The sequence below is a fragment of the Bubalus bubalis genome, chromosome 9 (assembly GCF_019923935.1).
Source record: "Bubalus bubalis isolate 160015118507 breed Murrah chromosome 9, NDDB_SH_1, whole genome shotgun sequence".
NCBI classification, from domain to species: domain Eukaryota; kingdom Metazoa; phylum Chordata; class Mammalia; order Artiodactyla; family Bovidae; genus Bubalus; species Bubalus bubalis.
Genome location: NC_059165.1, coordinates 35,492,056 through 35,514,318, shown reverse-complemented (window position 1 = coordinate 35,514,318; position 22,263 = coordinate 35,492,056).

Genomic DNA, 22,263 nt, shown 5'->3' with positions numbered 1-22,263 from the left:
ATAGTCATTGGAAAAAGTACACATGTGATCCTGTTGAGAAAAATGGAAGAGCATGTATTGGGAGGGAAGGGAAGGAGCCAGGCTTCACTGGGTGCTTGCTATAGTCTAGAGAGTATTAGGGTCTTTGCCCAAGTCATTTCTTTGAAAAGAATTTGATTATCATTAAAACATGTTTATAAGGTCATCTCTATTTTGCAGATGTAGAAACAGGTTCAAAAACATGGAATCACCATCCTGAGTTTGGAGCCAGAAAAGGCTAGAGCTGGGATTTGATAGCTAATAGATTGAGTGCCAGAAAACATGTTCTTTTCCTTCTAGTCTGATGGCCTCCCAAGAAAAGCTGTGATGAAGAATGTAAGGTTGTAGAAGTCAAAGATCCTAGAACACCTTCCAATAAAAAGTGTCTCTCCCCAGGTGGAATAATTTTATCAATTACCTTCTTGGTCATATTTTAAAACTTAATAATGGCAGCAGATACCCCAATAGTCTCTCATTCTAGAAAGATCATTTTATGGGCTAATGTTAGAAGCTCATTAATCTACATTTCCATTCAAAGAATTTATAACTGTCTGCATTTTCTTACTCCAGTCATCAGCATGTTGACCACCATGGGAAAGAGCTGTGTCCACATGGAAGCATCAGGAGAGATTCTGGTGATGGTTCACATGGAAACTTGAAGCCCTGAAAATTTGACTTTCTTCTATTTGGCACTCAACATCCTCAACTTCCCCTCCATTCCCCTTTCTTCTTCTCTATTCTTGTCCCACCACATCCGTGTCATGGAAATGGCTACTGAAATAAATTAGTTTAATTTGTGAAATCACATTACGGTTCTCTCTGCTCATGCCAGTTTGCCCAGATTAGCCCAAGCAGATGGCAATGGAGTTTCATCGCTGGTGAGAAAAGGGGCCCTTTCCAGAACTGCAGAACAAGTGTGGGAGAAACGTTATGGATGCCAGAAAGCTGTGTACTTGAGTTTTTGGGCCAGCGATAGCAGTGCTCTGCATCAGGACGACTCTCTGCCTTCTGAACAGAGGGCTTCCTGAGAGCTAGAAGCAGCTGGTTCTGGAGAAAAGATGGCTTGCAAAGAATCAGAGGCATTATGAGTCTTAAATTATTTAAGTTCCTCCTGTGGCAGCGGACTGTAATTGCTTCCTATTTCTGTAAATATTAGCAGCTGTGAGCCTTTCAAGTAAGGAGCTAAAACAGCGCTCCGTGTATCATACTTAAACTCTGGAATATTGTTAAATATCTGACCTTGGGCTGTCAAAGCACACTCGTTACCCACACTAGCCCTTATGCAGGGGAGTTGTTGACACTCTGAACTGGTATATTATTTTCAGCCTGGTCTGTAATAGCCTCGAGAGATGGAGAATTGGCAAAGGGAATTGCAAGTCACCAAGTAGCAATGTCATGATCCATTTCCTCGAGGGAGGTCACCTCTGTGCCTGCTGCTTTTTAGTTGTTTTTACATCTGTAACTCCACCGACAGCTATCATGATGAATCCTTTATCAAACTGGTAACAACTTGTAATGGGACTAGTTTGCATACCAGCTCTTACCTCTTTAGTCTCAGTTGATCTCTCTGCCTTATGTTCAATGATTTAATCCTACTGATTTTTTTTTTTTTGAGCCTTCAGACTCATTGTATTCTCATTGTCTTTTGCATTTGACTTATCCTGAGTTTTCTGTCTTAAACTCTGCATGTCCTGTAGTACACCTATGCTAACTTCTACTTACTCTGAGGATGATGCCTGCTCTCAGAAGCTCTTGTGGGTTAATTGGGCTTCCCAGGTGGCTCAGTGTGTAAAGAACCAGCCTGCAATGCAGGAGATATGGGTTCAATTCCTGGGTCAGGAAGATCCCCTGGAGGAGGGCACGGTAACCCACTCCAGTATTCTTGCCTGGAGAATCTCATGGACAGAGGAACCTGGCAGCCTACAGTCCATAGGTTGCAGAGTCAGACATGACTGAAGCGATTGAGCATGCATGCATGTGGGCTATTAGGTCTTCTTTATTATTTCATGGGTGTAGGCATGTTGAACACACAGCATATTGGGTTGTAGTAATCTACTTAGTGATTTTCACCTGCCTTGTATAGATAGCTCTTTGAGCATGAGAAAAGTGTCAGTCCTATTTACAGGTTTAGTTGCAGAGTCTGTGTGGAGCCTGGTGAATAAAAAGGGATTGACAAGTGCTTGCTGAGGTGGATTCATACTGCTATACGTCACATTGATGGGGTATAATACCTCTGGGCTTAGTCTTCAGTAATGCTGCCCAGGCAGTCTGTGCATGTGGCAGAATCTAATCCATGTCTTCAGATGGCCCCTTCCCTTCTTTCCTGTTAACATATTTCTTTGGGATTGAATGAGCTCAAAGGCTCATTTCCCAATAGGGAAAGCATCATTGGCCTAATCCAGTTATCACAGTTCCATTCCTTTATGCCAGTGATTGGTCCAAGGGTGGGCATGTGATCCACTTCTGGCCAATGAAGGATAAGGGGAAGTATGTTGAAGGTTTGGGGAATGATATCTCTTTTTATTAATACAGTGATGTGAGAAGGAAGCTATTTGTATCCTTCTTCCTTCTTTTCTACTTGGATGCTTTCATAGAAAATAAGAAATGCTGCAATCATGAGGAAGTAAGACCCCAATGAAAGCAACACATAAGCACGGGCACGTGGAAGGTTCTTAGGTCCTTGATGATGTTATTTAGTCATCAAAATCAATCCTGGGACAGTCTACCTCTGGATTTGTGTCAAGTAAACAATACAGCAATCTTCTGGTTCAAATAACTCTTTTCTAGATGTTATGTTACCTATTGCTGTGCTAAAATTGTCCGAACTGCAGTGGATACCAGGAAAAGGAAGGAGTGTACTAGATTTTGTGTGTTCATTTCAAAAAGTAAAGAGCTTATGCCACGTAATGAGAGAAGACAGCAAAGAAAATATACTGGGCTTGGGGTTAAGACAACTTAGTTCACCTGGATCTTTCTTGTATAATCTGGAATAAGTCACTTATCTCTATTATTTTCAAATCAGGCAATCATTTATCTAACAACTGCAAAAATAAGTATTTGATTGCCAACTGTGAGTTATATACTATCTAAGGTATTTATTTGAAAAACAAAGTTGAACTACATGACTTTGTTTGTAAAAATCTAACTCACTTTTTATTTTTGAGTCTTTGAAAAGAGTTTGAGGAACTGCAAATCTATAAAAATCCTGTACAACTTCCTTCCAAAATCTGCCTTAATTCCAATCATGTTTACCGTTGGCATTTCTTCTCATCCAAATTTCCTGCAGATCCTTGTCTGATAGAATTTTTTTTTAAAAAAAACAACAAAACCCACAAAGCATCTGTCTCTGGCAAGCATGCTCATGAGTCACATCTCCTCCTCTGCAAAGAGAAATCTCATGAAACCAGCTGATTAAAAGGAGTACATAAAGAGAAGGCAGTCTGTTAAATTTATTTTAGGTCCAGCCCCCTAATTTCCAGTCCACATGCAGTCAGTCACCTTATTCATTCAGTCCCCAGGTCTTGGCAAGTACAGTCTGTTTAGGTAACCCTGCCCTGGCTCACCTCTCAAATTTCCTGGCTGAAGAAAAAGGCTATTAAGCTGTCCTCAGGGGTATTGTAGCCACTGCTGTCCAGGCTCAGTAGATGATTTCAAACTGGTTCATCATGGTCCCGCCTTGATCAGGACAGGGCTCTCGATTCAGACTACCATGATCCTGCAAGCTGTTTGTCTGTAGTAGTATCTTCAGTCCTGGTAGTGGTGGTGGGGGGTGGTGAGATTATCATTGTGCCAGGATGTTAGATCCATGCTTGATGAGAGCACTGGGTAATGTCCGGAGAAGAGAGAATCATCACTCCAAATGGAACAGAGGATGGTGAAGAACCAATTGGTGTTTGTGTATTTTACAATATTGTTTTGGCTGCCGAGTGTAAGCAGTCGGGTTTATATAGTAAGTCCATGGTGTGGGGACTCAGCACCTTCTGTGTTGCTGCTCTTCCATGTTTAGCTTCTTGGTCCATGATGGCTGCTTTTTTCTACCACCATGTCTGGATTCCAACAAGTAAGAACAAAGAACAGTAGAATCCCCATGTGCCTTATTTTTTAAGGGCATGACCAGAAAGTTGTACAAGTAACTTCTGCTCATATCTTGTACCTGGTCAGATGTCTAGCTTTTTTTTTTTTCAGTTGGAGGATAATTGCTTTATAGTATTGTGCTGGCCTCTCCCATACATCAACATGTCTAGCTTTAGAGAAGGCTGAGAAATGTGGTCTTTAACCTGGTAGCCATACACACAAATAAAATTTCTATTATTATAGAAACAGATTTAGAAGACTGGAAACCTCAGGATCCTTGAGGGATGGCAGCGTGAATAGTGTCTTTGTGGGCCTCAGTGTCTGAATTTAAAAAAAAATAATTTTATTTATTTATTTTTGGCTGTGCTGGGTCTTCGTATCTGTGCAGGCCTTTCTCTAGTTGCAGCGAATGGGGGCTACTCTCTAGTTGTAGTGAATGGGGACTATTCTCTAGCTGCAGCGTGAGGGCTTCTCACTGCAGTGGCTTCTCTTGTTGCGAAGCACGGCTGCTAGGGTGCTCATGCTTCAGTAGCTGCAGCATGTGGGCTCAGCAGTTGCAGCTCCTGGGCCCTAGAACACAGGTTCAGTAGTTGCGGTGTGTAGGTTTAGTTGCTCTGCAGCACGTGGAATCTTCCTGGATCAGGGATCCAACCCATGTCTCCTGCACTGGCAGGCAGATTCTTTACCACCGAGCCACCAGGGACAGCCCCTAATTTTTTTATGGAATGGGCCTTACTGTAACCAGAGCGCTAGTTTCCCTCTTATACTTCCTTCTTTATATTCTTGTCTCTTCTCCCAACTTGCTTCTACCATCTGCAAGTGGAAAAGTCTGTTTTATCACAGGGTTTTTCTGTACCAGGCTTAGTACAGACTTTTTTTTTTATGAGTTAAATAGTATTCACAGGAAAATTGACACCTAAGCATATACCTTCAGAATAGAATTCCTCCTCGTCTTTTCCCCAGATATGTAGCAGAGTCCTTTGCTCCTGAAGGAGAGAGCAGATCCTCAGTGCTAGGCAGGAATACATGTTGTTGCTCAGTTCCTCAGTCATGTCTGACTCTTTGTGACCTCATGGACTGCAGCATGCCAGGTTCCCTGTCCTTCACTATCTCCTGGAGTTTGCTCAGACTCATGTCCATTGAGTTGATGATGCCATCCAGCCATCTCAATCTTTCCCAGCATCAGGGTCTTTTCTAATGAGTTGGCTCTTCACATCAGGTGGCCAAAGTATTGGAGCTTCAGCTTCAACATCAGTTCTTCCAATGAATATTCAGGGTTGATATCCTTTAGGATTGACTGGTTTGATCTCCTAGCTTTCCAAGGGACTATCAAGTGTCTTCTCCAGCACCACAGTTTGAGAGCATCAATTCTTTGTCACTCAGCCTTCTTTACGGTCCAACCCTCACATTCATACATGACTACTGGAAAATCCATAGCTTTGACTATATGGACCTTTGTGGACAAAGTGATGTCAGGAGTGCATGAGACAGAGACATTTAGAGACAGCTGTTTTGCCTGGTGAGAGTGTGTTCTCCAGGGATGCTTCACCCTGTTAAGGAAATCCAACCAAACTGGATTTTGGTCTTCTGTTTAAGATTTGTGAAAGACAGCAGCAGGAAACTTGCTCATTGCTTATTCTCCAGACATTTCTAGTCTACCTGAAATCTAAAGGAGATATGACATATTATCTGTTTCCTGACAACAAGATCTAGGGATCTTCTTCCAGAGAACAATTCTTGACTTGTCCTTTTAAGAAATCTACTACTGGGAAATTTAAATGTTGTAAGACTTCATCATTGAGGGATTTAGGTTCTTTCTGTCCATTGTTTTGGCCATGAATTGGTGATGTTTGCTCATCCCCCAATGAATCTCCAACATGTCCTTATAAAGTTCTGTGAGCAGAAAGGTCTACACTTCGGTTTCTACAATGAGTTAAGGGAAATTTTGAGCTGTCCTTCTACAGTGTTCTATAGTAGTTTAAAAAGTTAACAGTTTATTTTGGTGACTTATGGATTTTTAGGGGAAGGAAACCATTACAGGATTTTATTTTCCTATTGCATGGGGAAACTCACAAGACTTTTTCCTAGTAGAAACATGAGAAGTGGTGTGATGTGGGAAATGAACAGTGGGAGCTAGCTCCCATTTCATTACACTGTAATGGGCAGGTGAGCAAATGTCACCTTGTTGCCATGTCAGCACTCTCTTCTAAAGTTGCACCAGGCTCCTGATCTCTACCATCCTCTTCCATGTGAACAAAGCTTGTGTCCTTTGTCTCACATCTTCAGAGGTCAGTTCTCTGCTAGGTGAAGGGGTGATTGATCTAAAGATGCTCTAACTGTGGGAACATCAGGCACTTAGGCCAAATAAATATTTTAGGGCAGATTTTTCTTGCATTCCTTATGAGTCCATGCCTGTCTGATTTCAGAACTGTTTTGAGATTATTGATGATGTCTAGTTGCTCAGTTGTGTTCAACTCTTTTGTGACCCCATGGACTATAACCTTCCAGGCTTCTCTGTCTATGGGATTTCCTAGGCAAGAGTACAGGAGTGGGTTGCCATTTTCTTCTCTAAGGGATCATCCTGACCCAGGGATCGAACTCACGTCTTCTGCATTGGCAGGTGAATTCTTTATCACTGAGCCACTAGGGAAACCCCATGCTTCTCTGATTTCATAACTCCCTTGGAATAAGATAACTGAAAAGTTAAATATTTCATGTGAGTGAAGAACTGAAAGAAACTTGAAGGGCAAGTCCATGAGGCTGTGAAAGTTCTTCACCTCCTTTTTGTCTGGTGTTATAAGAATACCTCTATCTATGAATTTGCATGATATCTACCCATCCATCTATCTATCATTTATCTATTGGAAGGATTCCCTATGTGTGCTGCCTAAAAATTTGCTTTTTATTATTTAAATAAAAGGTATAGAAAGGGTAAGGGGGTGGAGGAAAGCATTTGACTACTAAAATGAGGTTGGTGTCAGAATAGATTTATCGATCTATTTTATCCTTGTGAGATGAGTGAGTCAGAGCATTTTTGCAATAGAAGTCTGAAGACCATCTCGTCCAACTCCTTATTTTACACATGATGGAAATTTTGAGGTCCAGAGATAAGTGACTTGCCTAAGGCCACACAAATAAATTGCTCTGTTACTTTACTTTTTTGAAAAGTAAACTTTTCATTGAAAAATAAAAAATTTCCTAAAGCGGCTAGATTTGTGTAACCAGCTTATAGACTGAACATGAGCATCACCAAGCACTTCAAAAATCTCCTTTGTATCCCTCCCTAGTAACTATCCTTTCTCCCATTCCCAAAGGGGACTGCTATTCTATTTAAAACATAGCTTAATTTTGCCTGTTTTTGAACTTTATGTAAATTCAATCACACAGAATCTGTTCTTTTTTGGTCTGGCTTTTTCATCCAACGTGATGTTTATGAAATTAATCCATTTTTCATGTTGCAGTAGTCTGTCCATTTGCATTGCAACGTTTTATTCCAGTGTGTGAAGAGAATGCAATTTATTTTTATTTATTTATTTTTTTGAGAATGCAATTTATTTGTTTTCCTATTGCTTTGTTTTTAATGACTAGAGATTCCTAGTGTTGATTTTCAGGTCCATCTTAATTGTTTTGCTTCTGGACAGGGGTATTTTCTCAAAACCAACCTACAAGGCAGTTGTCTGAAGTCATATCTTTAAATACAGCAACCAGGAAGCAAATATATATACTACCACTGATTATTTGCTGTAGTAATTTCCATTTTTCTTTCACCTGACTTTCTGTGACTATTGAGACGCTAGTTGAGCAAGTGTCAGATGATATTCCCTCTCTTCTTTTATATTCTGAATTATGGCCTTTTGCTATTAAGAATTGATTTACAATTTGGGTTTTGAACGATTCATGTTAAAATACTTTGTCGAGAGAAGTGACTTTCCTTGTTCATTTCCCCCACATCCTCTGGGAGAATCCAGATGGTTCTTGCATTTTAAGTGCATGAACAGTTGCCATCTTGCCTGATCTAATTGTCTAAAACTGCCCACATGCTTACCATCTTAAAGAGTGCTGTTTGCCAAAGGTGTCAGGTCATCTTTCATATGGCTTTAAGAAAGAAGGCATTTTAGCCTGAAAGTATGGCATTAAAAAGCATCAGTCTTAAGTGGCTGAAACTGACAATTCTTTAACTCCTTTGTTAAAAATACAATTCACCAGGCTGAAAATCTAATTATATAACCACCAGTAGTTTTCTCCCTGGTAGAATAAACCTTAAGTGTTTACAATCAAGTTAGCTAGATTTTAACCTAGTTTACTTATTTAACCAAGTATTAAAACAAATCCATACCATACCTTGTAAGTTCTTTGAAAATCTTTTATTTCCATTGATTTTCATTAAAGAGGTAATTGGCAGCTGATCAGTAGGCATGATTCTGATGAGCTGGTTTGGCTGAACCTTCTATGTGACAGAGCAGCAGGAAGAGAGAACCCAGAGGTTTGCTGACACTCCAATCTATCTTCAATGAATGCAAGCTGGCTAATAAATATTTAATGGGCAGTTGTTTGCAGTTTAATAGAATTAGATAATTCTATTAGAATCCTGTTTGGAGACCTACAGGTATCATATATCACAGTTGAAGACATGGTTAATAATTTAAGCTAAGTGACTAGTAATTAGAGAGACAGTCCGATTAAGCAGGAACTTTTGGTTTTAAACCATCTGGGAATGTGTGTGTGTGTGTGTGTGTGTGTAAGAGAAAGAAAGAAAGAAAGAGAGGTTGGGATTGTGTAGGATTTTAGACTGTAAACCATTTTAAGATTTAGCTAATGCAGCAAGTCTGGGCCAACCCTTACATGTGATAACAAAGCATGAGGCCCCTGGGGTTTATTTAATATCTCATCCTCTCAGTTAATGAGATGGAAAATAGTTCACTGTTTATCTACAGTAGATTGAGCAGATGTTGCCAATTCCATTTTATGGAATGTAATCTTGGTGAGATTGTCTTCTGCCTGTTACCTTTTCATGGCCTCGATGTCTCCTGTATACTTTCTGATTGGGGGTGGGGTGTAGGCACCCTCTTGGCCACGGACTAGATGAATACACTTCTAAGTTAGGACTTAGCGGCTTTTTTACATGCTGAACATCTAGTCACCTCTTACAGGGCAAAGCAGGTTGGTTGACACAGAAAGGTTTACAGACAACATTTTTTAGTTTTTTTATATAGTCGCTTAGTTGTGTCTGACTCTTTGCAACCCCATAAACTGTAGCCCACCAGGCTCCTCCGTCCATGGGATTCTCCAGGCAAGAATACTGGAGTGGGTTGCCCGTTTCCTTCTCCAGGGGATCTTCCCAACCCAGGGATCGAACCTAGGTCTCCCGCATTGAAGGCAGATGTTTTAACCTCTGAGCCACCAGGGAAGCGCTCAAATATAAAGACTGTTGACTCTAAGGACCTCTTGCCCAATAATTCTTTATGAAACTGTCAAGTTTGTGATTTTCTTTGATTTGTGTCATTCATTTCTTTGTCTTTTCCCTAGTATATAAATGCATAATATATGAATTGGATCATTAAGGTCTAAAAAGCCTAATATGATAATTATTATATTTTTTGCTAAACAACTTTAATTTTCTAGAACCATCAGGTAATTAATATTCTCTCCCAAATAGTGATATCAGAAGAACATGTCTAATTTAGGAATATAAGGTAGTAGAGATTTGATTAAAGGCAATAAACCCCTTTTGACCTATCGATCTATTAGGATTTACCTTTGTCTGTAGCAGAAGCTGGACTTCGCTGGTGATTCAGACAGTAAAGAATCTGCCTGCAATGCAGGAGACTGGAGTTCAATCCCTGGGCCAGGAAGATGCCCTGGGGAAGGGAATGGCCACCCACTCCAATATTCTTGCCTGGAGAGTCCCATGGACAGAGAAGCCTGGCAGGCTACAGTCCATAGGGTGGCAAAGAGTCGGACATGACTGAGCAGCTAACACTAACACTTTTCATATAGCAGGACTTATAGTAGACATATCTATATAAAAGCTTCTTCTTTTTCCCATGGGAAAATGTCTGGAGGCATGTATCACTTGGTGGTAGATCAGTGCGGCCAAGATATGAGGCCCAAAGTCTCTGTGGTTCTCTTGACCTGCTTCTTATGTCCCAATGTGGCTGCTGCCACTCTACTGTATCTGCATTCCAGGCAGGAACTGGAATGGACAGTGTTGCCCAGAAGTTCCCAGGAGACATCTGCATAGTTGTCATTGGTTATAAATGTGTCATGTGGCTGCCCTTAGTTGCAGAGGTCTCTGGAAAGGTGGGTTTGCATCTCTCTAGTCTACGTAGGAGAGGAAGAAAAGGGAAAGGGAATTGGAATGAGTACTGCAGGAGCCAACCTACAGTATTTGCCATATCCTCTGAGGAAATTTCCATATTTTGTGGTGAATATTGATTTAAGTCTCTTCTACCACAGTATAAACCTTTGCTATTTCTTTAGCCCTAGTGGTCTACGTGCCAGAGACAAAGCTTTGGAAATTCTTGGATCTTCTTGATGAACTATGCTATATTCTTAGGAGAAAGAAGTAGAAAAGAGAAGACTTAGGGAGAGGGGAGGAATACAGGGACCAGAGATGATGTGAATATATTTGTGTGACTAAAATGTATGTCATACTGCTCTGTTAGAATGTGCCAGTCCTTAATTATTCTCAATTAATCTGGTTAATTGAAGTTTTAAGTTCAACTTTATAATTTACCAAGAAGCTGATATTACTGAGGTATAATCAAGTAATCTTTCCACTTGTTTTTCTTAGCATTTCAAAAATACAGTCTCTTCTCTTAGCATTTCAAAAATACAGTCTCTTCTCTAATACACTGTCATTGCATAAATTTTTACAAAATACAGATTAAAAACAGAAGAAACATTAAAAACCCACTAACTAGAAATAACTTCTGTTGGTATTTTGTTAGAAGATAAGATCTCATTTTTGGCAGATTTAAGCAAATGGTGAAGTGATGCAAATATTAATATTTCATTTAATGGAAAGATTTGGAATAGCATTAATTTTTCAAATTAAAAATTATGCCATATAAAGATATTATTTCAAAGCTGGGTAGTCATGGGAAGTATAAAATGTGCTGAGGGTTGTGTGTTGGGGTCTCTAGGTTTTGTCAGAATGAGTTTGCAGTAGCTCCTCCTTTGCACTGAAGTGATCACCCTAGATATCTTTTTTGAGTTGCATTGTGGATTGTGTTTACCTAGATAAATAGAAGATTATGTTCTACATTCTGTTTTGGTAGCATCTTATTTTAATTGCCTGCTTGGTTTGTTAGCCTATCTTGTGCTCAGCAGATTTGTAAGGGCCAGTGAAGGACATTTTCAGAAATGCTTGTTGTCATGAATAGTCAGGCCAGGAACCATATAGAGTCTGCTGTACAGTTTGTTCTCAGGGCTTTTTTTTTTTTTTTTTTTGAGTAATATAAACAAGGTCCAGATTCAACTAATGCTCCAGACATCTTGCTAGGTATAATTGCAAGCATTAATTCAATTAGTACTCAGAATAATCCAGTGTGGAAATGGTCCTCTTATCTACTTGGCTCACCTTCTTTCTTGCCTCCCATATCTAATTAGCAAATTATATTGGCTTTGCTGTCAAAATCTGTCTGAGTCCGATCACTTACTGTCTCTACCACCAGTGCATGTGTGCGTGCTAAGTCACTTCAGTTGTGTTCGACTCTTTGCGACCCTTTACTGTAGCCTGCCAGGCTCCTCTGTTGGGGAATTTTCCAGGCAAGAATACTGAAGTGGGTTGCCATGCCCTTCTCCAGGGGATCTTCTCGACTCAGGGATCCAACCCGCGTCTCTTGCGTCTCCTGCATTGGCTAGCACCACCTGGAACCTCCCTCTGCCACTAATACCATGCTGTGTTTCCACTTTGCATCTCTCCTCTTGGCTGATAATCATTTTCCTACAGAGAAACAGAGTGAGGCAGTATGACCTGGTTAATATATGAGCATATTGTATAGCTTCTAGGGTCAGATATATGTGGAGAATGGAGGACAGGAAGGTTTAAAAGACTATTGTACACTTCAGTTCAGTTGCTCAGTCGTGTCTGACTCTGTGACTCCATGGACTGCAGCATGCCAGGCTTCCCTGTCCATCACCAACTCCCGGAGCTTGCTCAGACTCAGGGCCATTGAGTCAATGATGCCATCCAACCATCTAATCCTTGCCATCCCCTTTTCCTCCTCCCTTCAATCTTTTCCAGCATTAGGGGCTTTTCCAATGAGTCAGTTCTTCACATCAAGTGGCCGAAGTATTGGAGTTTCAGCTTCAGCATCAGTCTTTCCAATGAATATTCAGGACTGATTTCCTTGAGGATTGACTGGTTTGATCTCCTTACAGTCCAGGGGAATGTCAAGAGTCTTCTCCAACATCACAATATGAGAGCATCAGTTTTTTGATGCTCAGCTTTCTTTATAACTCAACTCTTAACATCTGTACATAACTACCGGAAAAACCATAGTTTTTATACAGACCTTTGTTGGCAAAGTAATGTCTCTGCTTTTTAATATGCTGTCTAGGTCTGTCATAGCTTTTCTTCCAAGGAGCAAGTGTCTTTTAATTTCATGGCTGCAGTCACCATCTTCGGTGATTTTGGAGCCTGCCAAAATAAAGTCTGTCACTGTTTCCATTGTTTCCTCATCTATTTGCTATGAAGGGATGGGACCAGATGCCATGATCTTTATTTTTTGAATGTTGAGTTTTAAGCCAGCTTTTCACTCTCGTCTTTCACTTTCTTCAAGAGGCTCTTTAGTTCTTCACTTTCTGCCATAAGGCTGGTGCCATCTGCCTATCTGAGGTTATTGATATTTCTCCCGGCAATCTCGATTCCAGCTTGTGCTTCATCCAGCCCAGCATTTCACATGATGTACTCTGCATATAATTTAAATAATCAGGGTGACAATGACAATATACAGCCTTGACGTACTCCTTTCCTGATTTGGAACCAGTGCATTGTTCTATGTCCGGTTCTAACTGTAGCTTCTTGACCTGCATACAGATTTCTCAGGAGGCAGGTCAGGTGGTCTGGTATTCCCATCTCTTGAAGAATTTCCCACAGTTTGTTGTAATCCACACAGTCAAAGGCTTTGACATAGTCAATAAAGCAGAAGTAGATGTTTTTCTGGAACTCTCTTGCTTTTTCTATGATCCAACAGATGTTGGCACTTTGACCTCTGGTTCCTCTGCCTTTTCTAAATCCAGCTTGAACATCTGGAAGTTCTTGGTTCATGTACTGTTGAAGCCTGACTTGGAGAATTTTGAGCATTGCTTTGCCAGTGTGTGGATGGAATTGTGTGATATTTTGGACATTCTTTGGCATTGCCTTTCTTTGAGATTGGAATGAAAACTGACCTTTTCCAGTCCTGTGGCCACTGCTGAGTTTTCCAGATTTGCTGGCATATTTAGTGTAGCATCATCTTTCAGAATTTGAAATAGCTCAGCTGGAATTGCATCACCTCCACTAGTCTTGTTTGTAGTGATGCTTCCTAAGACTCACCTGACTTTGGACTCCAGGATGTCTGGCATTGGGTGAGTGATCACACCATTATGGTTATCCGGGTCATGAAGATCTTTTTTCTATAGTTCTTCGGTGTTTTCTTGCCACCTCTTCTTAATATCTTCTGCTTTTGTTAGGCCCATACCATTTCTGTCCTTTATTGTGCCCATCTTTGCATTAAATATTCCCTTGGTATCTCTCATTTTCTTGACGACATCTCTAGTCTTTCCCATTCTATTATTTTCCTCTATTTCTTTGCATTGATCACTGTGGAAGGTTTTCTTATCTCTCCTTGCTATTCTTTGGAACTCTGCATTCAGATGGGTATATCTTTCCTTTTCTCCTTTGCCTTTAGCTTCTCTTCTCAGCTATTTGTAATATTGTAATATTAAGTATTGTACACTTAAGTGATCAGAAATCTAAAATTATAATAAGAGAATTTGGTCCTCACTGATGTTGGTGTCACCGACTCAATGGACATGAGCTTCCATAAACTCCAGGAGTTGGTGATGGACAGGGAGGCCTGGCATGCTGCAGTCCATGGGGTCACAAACAGTTGGACACGACTGAGTGACTGAATTGAACTGATGTCATCAAAATGGAAAAATGGAGCAACATATTTGAGTATGCAGTATAGGTAGTTTATATATTTAATAAAACAAATTATACATATATTTAAAATTTTTTTATTGATTGATTTTTGTTTTTATTGGGTCTTTGTTGCTGCACACAGACTTTCTCTAGTTGCAGCGAGTGGGGACTACACTCTAGTTCCGGTGTGTGGGCTTCTCTTGTTGCAGAGCACAGGCTCTGGGTGCTCAGGGTCCTGTTTTTGTGTTGTGTGGCTCTAGGGCACATGGCCTTCAGTAGTTGTGGCGCACAGGCTTAGTTTCCCTGAGGCACGTGGAATCTCCCCAGACCAAGGATCGAACCTGTGTCCCTTGCATTGGCAGATTCCTATCCTCTGTGCCACCAGGGAAGTCCTGGGCAATTTAAATAAATCATATATTTTTCTTTTGTGTGAGTCATACAAAATATAATGCGTCAGAGTTCCTGTCTTCCTAGAGCAAGGACAGACAGCTATAATGCGAGAAGTGAGTATGCACTGTGTGTAATGTTGCATGTTCTGCATCCCACCTTCAGTAATGAATTCTGATCCTCTGTGCTAGAGGAAAGACTGAGCTCTCTTTATTCTCTTAAAGAAAATTACAGTACAAAGTTTTTGTCATGTGGAGAGGTGATCAAAGTGGTAAGTAGATAAAAGGAACCAGGACAAACTTATTACAAAAGTGTGATCAGCCAGTTAATTAACAGAAGCATTAGGATATTTTCCTGGATGTTGCACTATTTGTGACATTTGTCAACATTTAAAAATTCACAATTTACCGTGGCTTCTTTTCTCATTCTTAATAAATACTCACTTTCAGACCAATTTTGTGTTTGAAATTACAGAGATTCCCATTCCCCTTGCCTCCTGCATTCATTGTTTAAACTTTGAACCCTACAAAATCTAGATCTGTCTCCACTTCTGTTTTATTATCATACATTCATTCTACATAATCTCCAGAAGTTCCTTCTTTCTAGTTTGAAGTGTGTTTCTGTTTTATACAACTCAGAGAGCTCTAACATGAATACCTTTAAAGAAATTCATGGCAGAGTGAGATGCAGAGAGAGCAAAGGATAGGGGTACTAGGTGGGCACAAAAAGGTCCCAATTGTGGGATAGCTTTCAGGTAGAGCATGGTTGTTTGGGGGATGGGTGGGGGGTGCCCTTAGGGTGCTCCTAAAGATCCCAAAGGAATCTAGTAATCATGGGATAAAGAAAACCCCCCTGCAGCCCCCAGTCCCACAAAGAAGAAAGGCACAGAGGGAGACGGAAGGGGCTGGAGAATTTCATGAGAAGCCAGTCCGCGCCTTTGCAAGTTGTACACACTCCTCCATACAATGTGTTGACTTTGTACAGGAGGCTGAGGTGCTGCCATCCATTCAGATGATGCTGGTGCAGAATGAAAGTAGAACAGCAGGAGTTGTGCAGCGGAGAGGGCTCTTTTGATTTGTAGCTTCTTTTGTTGCTTTCCTTTTGAGTTTCCTTGGTTCTGTGGTTTGGACCTCTACAGACCTAGAAAAGTTCAGAAACTTGAAAGGGAAGAAGCCCTTCCTCCCCAGGGCTGGTTCCTCCACTTTCATCCTGTGTCAGGTGTTCACGCCTCACAAAGATGGTGTTAAATGGAACTCTCTACAAACTCTGGGTGGCTGGGAGTCCTTCCGAGATGTTGTGTTCTGGTAATAATGGAGTCTTGTTACTACAGGCTGTTAACATGCGCCCTTCCATTGTTGAAGAAAGACCCCCAGGTGGCCACAGAGCACGTGGCTTCCAGGAGGATCTCAGGCTCGAGGAGTTCTCAGAGAGTTTGGTTCTGTGAAAGGAACACAGAAACCTCAGGCCCTTGCTTCTAAGAGCCTTTTTTCTCTTTTTTCCTGAGTAAACTGTTTAATTTTATCTCTGTATGTCACAACACAAGGAGTTTAAAGTAGATGGTTGTAGGAACCAACCCACAAACACAAGCGGCTTCAGGGTGTGTGCTTTGGGATGAGATTGTGTTATCATCCTTGAAGAACTGGGATTCTAAATATCTGTATCTACGTCTGTATCTATATCCAATAGGCTAGATATATTGCTTTCTGGAATTTTCTATGCATCACTGTATCATGATTACTAGAGAGAATAAATATATGGAATGTATTCTTTCACTAAATGTCACCATTCCCTGTCTGTGTAGACATCTCTATCTGATCACTGCTTTCTTTCCTGCTAAGCTCTGATGTGTCTTCTGAACCATTTTCAAAAAGGGGTTTTAGAAGGTCCCTCTCCATTGATTAAAATTTGTGCCTCACTGCTAAAGATTGTTGAGAGGACAGAAAAGTCACTTTACATGATGGAAAGATTCTTTTACCAAAGAACCTCTTAAAGGCTAGACACTTACTTGCTTATTTCCAAGATAAAAAAGGAGAATATGGAGTTTTAGAGAAAGTTTAAAATAAACATGGCATAGTACGGCTGTTGAAATGTGGAGGAGAGAGAGAGGGGAATGTGTTTAATTTCTGTTAGGTATTTTTGTCTGTTAGGCTGATTAAAAAAAAAAAAGCTACCTTAGCCAATCAATTATAGTTAGAATGACAGGGTACAATAGTAATAGTTGAGACAAGCTTCATTAAGCATTTGTGAGGATGGCTTTTTTTCATCTCAGAGATCTGCCTGGGTCACTGGAATCACTGTGAATTTGGGTCAAGGACCTGAGTAAGGAGGGGAAGACTCATTTATCATCAGAGAAGGGCGAGACAACTGTTATCACTCCATTTGACTCCAGCTGTGAAGTGAACAGCTTATTTTGTTTTAGTGATGATTTGAGAGAATCATCAATAAAATCACCAATACTGTTTGTAGCACCGCAATCTAGCTGTGTCCCAGGGTGTGTGTATGTGTGTGTGTGTGTGTGTGTACACATACAGGTGCTTGCTGCAAGCAGAAAATGAAAAAGCAGGGAAAAACTTTACCTTTACACCCATATTTACATATGATTTCCTCTTTTCTGTTCACTGAACATTCTGTTCAGATGTTAGGGATTCATCTCAGAGTCCCCAGCTGGTCCATCTTTGTCCCTGATGGTTAGCATATTGAACAGGTTCTGCAGCTTTATTGCTCAAATTTGCTTCCGTTGCCTACTGTTCCACTCATATAACCAAGCCCAGAGGAGTCTTTAGAGGAAGGAGTGATTAACTGGAAGAAATGGACTGAGTAGACTGTCATCAATCACTTTCCTTTATTTTCCAGAGCTCATCTCTTGAAACTTAATCATTTTGAAGACGCTAAGGTCCTTGTGATCATTTCCTGGGTACTTACTAAGCTAACACACACTCTGCACGTATGATGTGTGAGGCATTGTGTTAAGTTTCCTCTTTTTTTATTTCAATACAATCTTTTTTAAAGTTTCTTCTTTTCATGATTTCATCCACTCTTCACAACCGCACTGCAGGGTAGGTACTATTATTGTTCGAGCTTAGTTAGTGTGGGCTAACTTTTCTAACCATTAGACCCTAAATGATTGATGGCTCAAATACCATTGACATTTCTAACTTGTTCACATAACAGTACTGTTTTAGAAAAAAAGCCTAGAGGGGGTAGCCTGCATTCATACGGTTTTTCAGGAACCTGGCTTGATGGAGAATTTTCTCTCTTCAACAAATAGTTTTAAAGGTCACCCTGGGGGATTACTGCCATTCTAGCTAGCTGAAAGGTGGGAAGAATACAGATGGGATGCTATGTGGAGGTCTTTATGTGGCAGGCCTGGACGTTTCAGCCCTTAGTTGTGTTCATAACCTGCCGGCTGGAACTTTGTCACATGACTGCCTCGAATGGTGAAGGGAACTGGGAAATGTAGTCCCTGGGTAACCAGCCTCTTTTCTGAGACAACTCAGTGCCATGTGGAAAGTGAAACGCAGTTAGCCATCTTAGTCCTAGTCTGGTCCTCGGGCTACCAAGTATGTATCAGCATCTTTCTTCTCACAATGCTCTCTAAAAAAGACAATTCAGAATCCTCTTATGATATCCCTAATACATGGAATGTAGAAAGAAATGATACAAATGAACTTACAAAACAGAGACTCACAGACTTATAAAATACACTTATGGTTGGTGGGGGAAAGGGATAATTAGGGAGTTTAGGATGGTCATGTACACACTGCTATATTTAAAATGGATAACCAACAAGTTCCATGTGTAGCACATGGAACTCGACTCAATGTTATGTGGCAGCCTGGATGGGAGTGGGGAGGGGGTTGGGGAAAACGAATACAGGTATATATACGCCTGTATTCCTTAGCTGTTCACCTGAAACAAATCTTAATCAGCCATACCCCAATACCACATATAAGTTCAAAAGATTCCATATATGTACATTAATATACAATACTTTTCTTTCTCTTTCTGTTTTTTTTTTATCATTTGATGAGGTTTTTTTTCCTTTTTTTTAAATTTTATTTTATTTTTAAACTTTACATAATTGTATTAGTTTTGCCAAATATCAAAATGAATCCGCCAATAGGCTCTAGGGAGGGAGGTGGGAGGGGGGTTCAAGAGGGAGGGGACATATGTATACCGATGGCTGATTCATGTTGATGTATGGCAAAAACAATCACAATGTTGTTAAGTAATTATCCTTTAATTAAAAAAAGAGCAAGAAAATGTTCAAAAGAAAAAAAAATTAAGTTAAAAAAAGAAAGACAATACAGAATCCCATTCACTTACTGCATTTAAGTCAAAGTCTAGGCTTTCTGGGTAATGTATAACTGTCTGGCATGAAGCATGGATGAATGTGATTCCTTGTACATATGAACTGGAAGCTGAGTTATCCTCCCACCCCCTACCACACACCTGTAAATAATGAGAGTATAAATACACACATGAATCCCAACCTGGGAAATGAAAGCATAGGAAATTTACAGCTATCATTGATTCTGCAGCAATGATAAAGTTATCCCTTGCCTTGTAGATGATGGACTTTTAAAAGAAGGTTTTTTGAATAGACTGCATCGTCTCTGGTACATATACACATATATATTTAAAGTCATATGTCTGTGACAACTTAGAGGGGTGGGATGGGATGGGAGGTGGGAGAGAGTGTCAAGACAGAGGGGATATATGTATACCTCTGGCTGATTCATGTTGATGGATGGCAGAAACCAACACAGTACGGTAAAGCAATTATCTTCCAATTAAAGTAAATAAATTTTTAAAGTAAATTCATATGTATCTATAATATATATTTCTATAACATTGTATCTATATGGGTATAATATACTTATATACAAAAAGATAACACATACATAATAGTGAGTAAAACTTGCTATTCAAATTCTTTATGTCTCTGCTAATTTTAATTTTTTTCTTTTTTGGCTGCACTGAGCAGCTTGCAGGATCTTAGTTCCCCAACTGGGAATTGAACCTGTGCCCTAGGCAGTGAAAGTGCAGAATCCTAACCCCTGGACTGCCAGAGAATTCTCTCTACTTCATTTTAAAAGCTTTTTGTTATGTGAAATAAAGTAGACATTGAGAAAAATGCTTAAACCATATGTACATTTTAGCACAATAATAATTCAAGCAGCAGTAAAATAATCGTGTTGAAAGTCCAACTCCCCTATCACTTTGTTATCACAGCCCCTTCTATTATTGCCTAAGGTAATTACTCTCCTAATATAATGAGATTCACATCCTTGTTTTCCTATGTAGCTTTGCCACCTAAACATGCATTCATATTATACATACTTTAAATCTGTTTTTGAATTTTATATGAATGGATTCATACTGTGAATGTTTCTAGTGTCTTGTTCTTTTTACTAAACATTGGAATATTTATTGAATATTGCTGCAGTTGATTTATTTCTATGTATGATTTAGAAGACCTTATCTCTTATTCTTGTCTGTTACATTTTTAAGTCTTACATTTTCAGGAAATATATTTAATTCTATGGCCTGCAGTGTTGCCAGAAGTTAATCAACAATAATTATTTTGTGTTAACTAAAGATATATTGATATTATTGTTTACCTCAGCTTTTCATCTTTCAGTTTTTATTCAGTTATAATATGTATACTGCTGCTGCTGCTAAGTCACTTCAGTCGTGTCTGACTCTGTGCAACCCCATAGACGGCAGCCCATCAGGCTCCTCTGTCCCTGGGATTCTCCAGGCAAGAATACTGGAGTGGGTTGCCATTTCCTTCTCCAATGCATGCATGCATGCTAAGTCGCTTCAGTCGTGTCCGACTCTGTGCGAACCTATGGACAGCAGCTCACCAGGCTCCTCTGTCCACAGGATTCTCTAGGCAAGAATACTGGAGTGGGTTACCATTTCCTTCTCCAATAATATGTATACAGTAAAGTACAAAATCTTTAAGTGCGTTTTTGTTCAGTCGCTAATTCTTGTCCGACTCTTTGTGACCCCATGGGCGGCAGCATGCCAGGCTTCCCTGTCCTTCACTATCTCCTGGAGTTTGCTCAGATTCATGGTGATGATATCTAGCCATCTCATCCTCTGCCACACACCCTTTTCCTTTTGCCTTCAATCTTTCCCAACATCAGGGTATTTTCCAACGAGTTTGCTTTTCTCGTCAGGTAGCCAAAGTATTGGAACTCCAGCATCAGTCCTTCCAGTGAATATTCAGGACTGATTTCCTTTAGGTTGACTGGTTTAATCTCCTTACAGTCCAGGGTACTCTCAACGGTCTTCTCCAACATCACAATACGAGAGCATCAATTCTTTGGTGCCCAGCCTTCTTTATAATCCAATACATGCATATGTACATGACTACTGGAAAAACCATAGCTTTGACTATACAGACCTTTGTTGGCAAAGTAATGTCTCTGCTTTTTAATACACTGTCTAGGTTTGTCATAGCTTTCCTTCCAAGAATAAAGCATCTTTTAATTTCATGGCTACAATCACTGTTTGCAATGATTTTGGAGCCCAAGAAAATAAAATCTATCACTTTTTCCACTTCTATGTGCCATGAAGTGATGGAACTGGATGTCATGATCTTTGTTTTTAAAATGTTGAGTTTTAAGCCGATTTTTCACTGTCTTTCACTCTCATCAAGAGATTCTTTAGTTACTCTTCAGTTTCTGCCATTAGAGTGGTATCATCTGCATATCTGAGGTTGTTGATATTTTTCCTGGCAAACTTGATTCCAGCTTGTGATTCATCCAGCCCAGCATTTAACATGATGTACTCTGCATAGAAGTTAAATAAGTAGGGTGACAATATACATCCTTGATGTACTCCTTTTGCAATTTTGAACCAGTCCATTATTCCATGTCTGGTTCTAAGTGTTGCTTCTTGACCCACATACAGGTTTCTCAGAAGACAGGTAGGGTGGTCTGATTCCCATTTCTTTAACAGTGTAGCCTGACAGTTTTTTACGTATGTAAGTACCTATGTAACCACCAGTTGGATTAAGTTATAGAATTTTTAGCACTCTAAAAGCTTCCTGATGTCCCCTTCCAGCCAATTAACACCTTCCACCAATATAAACCATTCTGATTTCCATCATCACAGATTAATTTTTCTTTCTGAATTTCATATAAGAAGATCATGCAGTAAATTCTATTTTTGTCTCTGTTTTCCACTCATTAGTAGTACGTTTTGGGGGTTCCATTCATATATTTGGGTGTAGCAGTTATTTGTTCCTTTTTATTGCTGTGTAGTTTTTCATTATATGAATGCATCAAAATATGTTTATCCACTCTTTATTAAAATGAATGAAACTGTTCTGAGCAGTCTTTTATAAAATTTTTATTAAAATTTTATTATTAAAGTAGTTGATTTGCAATACTGTATTAGTTTCAGGTGTACAGCAAAGTGATTCAGTTACATATATATATATATAGATAAATATTTTTCTCAGATTGTTTTCCATTATAGGTTATTATCAGACATTGTGTGCTATATATAGTAAATACTTATTGCTTATCTATTTTATATACAATGGTTTATATCTATTAATCCCATACTCCTAATTTCTCCCTTGCTTCCTGTCCTCTTTGGTAACCATAAATTTGTTTTTATGTCTGTGAGTCTGT